Raw genomic sequence first — 7,365 nt, 5'->3', positions numbered from 1 at the left:
CTACTAGCCATTTGACGCCTAGCCACAACTAGCAACAACTTTCATATTTTTTTCTCCAAAATTTTTCTTTTTCATGCCTTTATCACTAAGAACATATTATCGAATTCTAAGCATAATAAGTAGATTGACCTTGAAAACAACCAAATAATAACAACAATCTAGCCCTTACACATTCTCTAAGACTTAGTGGAATTACAAGTGTTTCTAGCATGCATATCAACCTACACGACTTAATATCACTTTAATGCTATCACTTCACTCGCATCAATATCACAATTCCGTCGATAAATCATTGCAAAAGGGATCATGGTAAATGCATGAGCTACATGACATTCATAATAAAAAACTATATGGCATAAATTATGCAACTATATGAACTAAACTATCATGAATATGCAACTATATGACACACACACAATATTCCTTAACTACCACCCCCAAACTTAAAATCTTCACTGTCCTCAGTGAAAGTAGTAGAAAGGAACACAGGGTATACCTACTCGGAGTCATCATCATCATCACCCTCAGTGGGTGGAGTATCAGGCGGCGGGTATGCAGAGTCCTCACCAAAAACTGGCCACTAGATATCAGCTCCAAGGCCCCGAAGAGCAGTCCCTAACGCAAGGGTGAGCTCCTGAGCAAACCTGCTCTGCGTCTCATACATGGCATCCATCCTCCGTGAAAGCCTCCTATACTGGGCATCAGCCAACCCAGCACCCTCCTGAGCTCTCGAAGAACCAGCCTCATCACGCCCTGGCCTAGCCATAGTAGCACATCGTGCTGGACGCCCTCCTGGAAGACGATAACCCAGCCCATGCTCCTCAGGCTCACCACCGGTCCACTCCTGCATCCCATTCAGAGTGCCAGAATCAATCGGAGCTGCCGGCAACTGCAACTGCTCATGAGCCGGCCAGTTCACTCCCACTGCTTGGCATAGCTTCGTAACCGTGGATGCATAAGGGATGTTCATATGCTTCGCTCCCCTCAAAAACTTCAGAATTCCTTGGTAGATAAACTCACCAAGGTCTACATAGTACTCCTCATTCAGAATTCCCCACAACAACTGTGCTCTCTCAACTGTGACCTCGTGTGCATGCGAAGAAGGCAAAATATTAGCATAAATAAATGCATTCCATGCACGGGCATACCTGTTCATGGCGATCGTCGGAAAGTGACGATACTCATTAGTGTCGGTCCTGAAGGTCCAAACTGTGCCCGGTCGACAGAGAGTCGCACAAATTAAATCCAAGTCAAAGTCCTCAGCAGTCTTTTCATTCCAGCTCTCCTCCTCGGGCTTCCTCTCTCGCTGTCCAATCACACGGCGAATCGCCGCAGGGTGATAATCAACTGTCAGCCCTCGGACCACAGAAAACCCATTCTTTTCGGCCTTCGCGTTCGCGTAGAACTCGCGAACAACGCTCATCGGTACCGCTTCGGGTGACTCACAAAAAGCTATCCACCCCTTCTCTGCAATCATGGGTAGCAACTCACCATCCCTCCCCGATGGTAAAAACCCTCTCTCCTTGAGAATCGGCTTCCCCAACAGCCTAGTGTACTCCTCCTCCGCAGCTCTGTCAGTTATCCGAGGCCTTGCAGCAGTACCCCTCGATGAATCAGCAGTAGGAACTGTGCTGCTGCTGTCAATAGCGCGTGCTCTCTTGGGTGCCATTGATTCGTGAATAAAAGTGTGTAAGAACTGATTTTTGATGTTTGTGAGAGAGTTTAAGTGTAGGAAGTTTTGTGGGAGATATGTAGGATAGGTGTATGTATATATAGGGTGTGGATTAGATTAGGGTTTGGGAATTAAGGGTTAAAATGATGGGGTAGTGGGAACAAATCGTGGGTTTATGGGCTAAAACTGTTTTTGTGTTTTTTTTTCTGAACTGTAAAAAAAATTTCTGGTACTCGACCCCTGAGCGGTCGCTAAGCAAAGCTGAGCGGGCGCTCAGCTTGCTGAGCGGGCGCTCAGGGGGTCACTGGAAAAAAAATTTCAGCCCCTGTTTTCTGATTTTTTTGTGTTTTTGGATAGGTTATTAACTTCTAAGGGTTCCTGTAACAACAATTCATTGGTTGCCTCCCACGCAGCGCTTCTTTTTCGTCATTAGCTTGACGTTTCGTACCCTTCTCACGTAGTCAACAAAATGGCACTAACCACTTCTCGGTTTGCCATGTCCCCATAGTAGTGCTTCAACCGCTGACCGTTAACCTTGAATGCTTGGTCCGGATCATTCTCAAAAATTTCCACTGCTCCATGTGGAAACACAGTTTTGACAATAAAAGGTCCAGACCACCTTGATTTCAACTTCCCAGGAAAAAGTCGGAGCCGAGAGTTGAATAAGAGAACTTGTTGCCCTGGCATAAATAACTTAGGATGTAGCTTCCTATCGTGCCACCTCTTCACCTTTTCCTTATACATTTTGTTATTCTCGTACGCTTGAAGTCGAAATTCATCAAGTTCATTAAGCTGAAGCATTCTTTTCTTACCAGCTGCATCTAAATCCAGGTTCAACTTCTTCAATGCCCAGTAGGCCTTATGCTCAAGCTCCGCAGGTAGATGACATCCCTTACCGTACACTAACTGAAACGGTGACATCCCAAGTGGAGTTTTGTATGCTGTTCTGTAAGCCCAAACAGCTTCATCGAGCTTTAAAGACCAATCCTTCCTTGACGGACAAACAACCTTCTCTAGAATGCGCTTTATCTCTCTGTTAGACACTTCCGCTTGACCATTTGTTTGCGGATGATAGGCAGTAGCTACTCGATGATTCACATTATAACACTGCATCATTGAAGTGAACTTACGGTTGCAAAAATGCGATCCTTCATCACTTATGATTACCCGAGGTGTTCCAAACCTTGTGAAAATTTGCTTATGAAGAAAATTTAGCACTGCCTTTGCATCATTTGTCGGTAAAGCTTTAACTTCGACCCATTTTGAGACCTAATCGACTGCCAGCAAGATGTACTGATTATTGCAAGATGAGATAAAAGGCCCCATGAAATCGATTCCCCACACATCAAAGACCTCGACTTCAAGCATCACATTTAATGGCATCTCATCCTTCCTTGACACATTTCCCACTCTTTGGCAACGATCACGCCTTAAAACAAACTGATGAGCATCCTTGAACAAAGTAGGCCAAAAAAACCTGCTTGCAAAATATGAGCTGCCGTCTTCTCACCACCATAGTGTCCACCATAAACCGTGGAATGGCAGTCTCGTAATATCCCCTCCGTTTCACAGAACGGGATACATCTCCTGATGATCTGGTCAGCTCCCTGTCTAAACAAATATGGTTCATCTCACATATACCACTTCACCTCATGCAGAAACTTCTTCTTTTGAGCGGATGTCAAATTAGGAGGCATTATATTGCTGACGAGATAGTTTACAATATCTGCAAACCATGGTTCTTCCTCCTGAATTGCAAACAACTGCTCATCCGGAAAAGATTCATTGATTAACGTCCTATCTTGTGAAGTAGAATCGGGATTCTCCAACCTAGAGAGATGGTCAGCTACTTGATTCTCAGTACCTTTTCTATCTTTGATCTCTAACTCAAATTCCTGAAGTAAAAGCACCCAACGAATGAGTCTCGGCTTCGAATCCTTCTTGGAAACCAGATAGCGAATAGCCGCATGATCAGTGAATACTGTTACTTTCGTACCAAGTAGATAAGATCGAAATTTCTCAAAACCAAAGACTATAGCCAAAAGCTCCTTCTCAGTAGTGGTGTAGTTCAATTGGGCACCATTTAAAGTCTTACTCGCATAGTAGACCACATGGAAGAGGTTTTTCTTGCGCTGTCCCAGAACTGTACCTACCGCATAATCACTCGCATCACACATCATCTCAAACGATTCTGTCCAATCTGGTGCTGTAATAACTGGTGCAGTGATCAAACTCTTCTTGAGAGTCTCGAATGCTGCCAAACATTCATCATCAAATTTGAAAAGCACATCTTTCTCAAGCAAATTGCACAACGGCTTAGATATCTTTGAAAAGTCCTTGATGAATCGCCGATAAAAACCCACATGACCGAGAAAACTACGGATTCCTTTCACAGAATTAGGTGGGGGAAGATTTTCAATGACTCCCACATTGGCCTTGTCCACCTCCAGACCCTTGCTAGAGACCTTATGCCCAAGAATAATGCCTTCACGCACCATAAAATGACATTTCTCCCAATTGAGCATCAAATTAGTTTCCACGCATCTTTTGAGTACGTCGCGCAGATTATTCAAACATTCATCATATGAATGTCAAAAGACGGAGAAGTCGTCCATGAACACTTCGACGTTATTTCCAATCATGTCAGAGAATATAGCCATCATACATCTCTGAAAAGTGGCCGGGGCGCCACATAACCCAAACGAAACTCTGCGAAAAGCAAACATGCCAAATGGACAAGTGAAGGTAGTCTTTTCCTGATCCTCTGGTGCAATACAAATCTGATTATACCCGAAATAACCATCCAGAAGACAAAAATACTCATGACCCGCCAACCTGTCAAGCATCTGATCAATAAATGGAAGAGGGAAGTGATCCTTCCTTGTGGCTTTGTTCAATTTTCTATAATCCATGCATACTCTCCCTCCTGTAACTGTTCGAGTAGGGATGAGCTCATTCTTTTCATTTGCGACCACAGTGATACCTCCTTTCTTAGGTACACATTGTACGGGGCTCACCCACGAGCTGTCAGAAATAGGATAAATGATGCCTGCATCCAGCCATTTCAGAATTTCTTTCTTCACCACCTCCTTCATGATGGGATTCAGTCTTCGTTGATGTTCCACAGTTGGCTTACTACCTTCCTCTAGCAGAATTTTATGCATACAATATGAAGGACTTATCCCCTTGATGTCTGTTATGGTCCATCCTATAGCCGATTTGAATTCTCTCAAAATCCTTAAGAGCTTGTCTTCCTCACTACCTGAAAGGTCAGATGAAATAATAACAGGTAACATAGATGAATCACCTAAAAAAGCATACCTCAAGTGTTCAGGTAATGGCTTGAGCTCCAAGGTAGGTGCTTCCTCTATTGATGGTTTGAGCTTCCCTTCAGCATTCTTAAGGTCAGAAGTACCAAGAGATTCAAACGGTATGTCCAGCTTTCGCTTCCAGGGAGAAGCGTTCAGATATTGTAATTGCTCGTTGCCATCTTCATCATCGCTGTCAAAATCCCCCACTAAGGCCTTTTCCAATGCATCAGACATTAGCATGCGATCGAGTTCCGAAGTAACCGCTGAATCAATCACATCCAATTTTAAGCACTCCTCATCTTCTGTAGGGCATTTCATTGCCTTGAATACGTTGAAGGTCACATCCTGATCTTGGACCCATATAGTAAGTTCACCTTTTTGCACATCTATCAAGGTATGGCCAGTAGCCAAGAAAGGCCTTCCCAAGATTATGGGAATCTTCTTATCTTCCTCAAAATCCAGAATAACAAAATCTGCAGGAAAGAAGAGCTTATCCACCTTGACGAGCACATCCTCCACTATGCCCCTTGGGTAAGTAATGGAACGATCAGCCAATTGTAGCGACATGTATGTGGGTTTTGGATCAGGAAGATCCAGCTTTTTAAAGATCGACAACGGCATCAGATTAATGCTTGCTCCCAAATCATAAAGGCACTTGTCAAAAGTCAGATTACCAATGGTGCAAGGAATGGTGAAGCTTCCTGGATCCTTCAGTTTTGGTGGTAACTTTTGCTGCAGAACAGCGCTGCATTCTTCCGTGAGAGCAACGGTTTCAAGGTCATCCAGTTTCACCTTCCTTGAAAGAATAGTCTTCATAAACTTCGCATAACTAGGCATTTGTTCCAGAGCCTCAGCGAAAGGTATATTGATGTGAAGTTTCTTGAACACCTCCAGAAACTTCCCAAACTGTCTATCCAGCTTTTGTTGCTGCAATCTCTTTGGAAAAGGTGGTGGAGGATAGAGCTGTTTCTCCCCTGTATTAGCCTCAGGCAGAGTGTGTTCAACAGTAGTCTTCCTTGGTTCCGCCGCTTTCTCCTTTTGCTTAGATTCTTCATCTCTAATTTCAGCTTCTCCTTCTTTTGCCTTTTCAGCATCAGCCACTTTTCCAGACCTTAAGGTAATAGCCTTGACTTGCTCTTTAGTTTCCTTCCTGCCTGGTACTTCCGTGTCACTGGGAAGAGTGCCAGGTTGATGATTGAGCACTGCATTGGCTAATTGACCGATTTGATTTTCCAAGGTCTTGATAGAAACCGCCTGACTCTTGCACAACAGCTTAAGTTCCTCAAAATTAGCACTGGTAGGTGCAGCTGTACTTCCCTGTTGAGGATATGATTGCCTTGTAGCATACTGCTGTGGTTGTTGGAATCCAGGTGGGTTAAATTGTTTACTCACTCCTTGTTGATATGGTGGCTGAATAGCATTCTGATTATTCTCCCAGCTGAAATTTGGATGATTTATGTTGTTAGGATGATAGGTCGCTGGCACAGGCTGCTGTTGTCACTGATAATTATTCACATACTGAACAGATTCGTTGACAAGAGAACACTGATCCGTAGCATGAGAACCTGCACAAAGCTCACAAACCATAGCTATTTGATTAACTCCATATGTATCCAGAGAATCAACCTTCATTGATAGCGCTTAGAGCTGGGCTGCAATAGCGGTGGCTGCATCAACTTCCAGAATACCTGCTACCTTGCCTGACGTCATCCTCTGAGTTGGGTTTTGATGCTCATTTGCAGCCATCGTCTCTATAAGATTATACGCCTCAGTATAGCTTTTAGCCCATAAGGCGCCTCCAGCTGCTGCATCGAGCATGGGCCGAGATTGGGCCCCCAAACCATTATAGAAACCAGTGATCACCATCCAATCCGGCATTCCATGATGTGGACATTTTCTCAACATTTCCTTGTAGCATTCCCAAGCCTCGCACATAGATTCTGTAGGTTGCTGCGCAAACTAAGTAAGAGCACTCCTCATAGCAGCAGTCTTTGCCATCGGATAAAACTTCACCAGAAACTTCTGCGCAAGATCTTGCCACGTAGTGATGGACCCAGCTGGTTCAGAATGTAACCAGTCTTTAGCCTTGTCCCTCAGTGAGAATGGGAAAAGCCTCAACTTGATAGCCTCATCAGTCACGCCATTATACTTAAAAGTGTTGCAGATCTCGACAAAATTCCTTATGTGCATGTTGGGGTCTTCAGTTGTCGCTCCTCCAAAAGAAACAGAATTCTGCACCATCTGAATAGTGCCCGGCTTGATTTCAAAGGTGTTAGCTTGAATAGCCAGATGAAGGATGCTTGACTGAATGTCATCAATTTTAGGCCGAGAAAAATCCATAAGAGCTGGATCAGCTTGAACAATACGATCTCCCATGTTTAC

At 44.0% G+C, this 7,365-nt stretch overlaps 1 non-coding gene across 1 annotated transcript; it reads left to right on the top strand.

Moving 5' to 3' along the window:
* Window positions 1-6,859: 6,859 nt before the first annotated feature.
* On the top strand, window positions 6,860-6,966 carry LOC141662694 (small nucleolar RNA R71). Its single transcript, XR_012550795.1, has one exon. It is a non-coding gene; the product is annotated as a small nucleolar RNA R71 (small nucleolar RNA).
* The last annotated feature ends 399 nt before the right edge of the window (window positions 6,967-7,365 follow it).

The sequence above is a fragment of the Apium graveolens genome, chromosome 5 (assembly GCF_009905375.1).
Source record: "Apium graveolens cultivar Ventura chromosome 5, ASM990537v1, whole genome shotgun sequence".
NCBI classification, from domain to species: Eukaryota; Viridiplantae; Streptophyta; class Magnoliopsida; order Apiales; family Apiaceae; genus Apium; species Apium graveolens.
The sequence above is the reverse complement of the archived record's forward strand: the minus strand, read 5'-3'. Positions and strand labels throughout refer to the sequence as shown.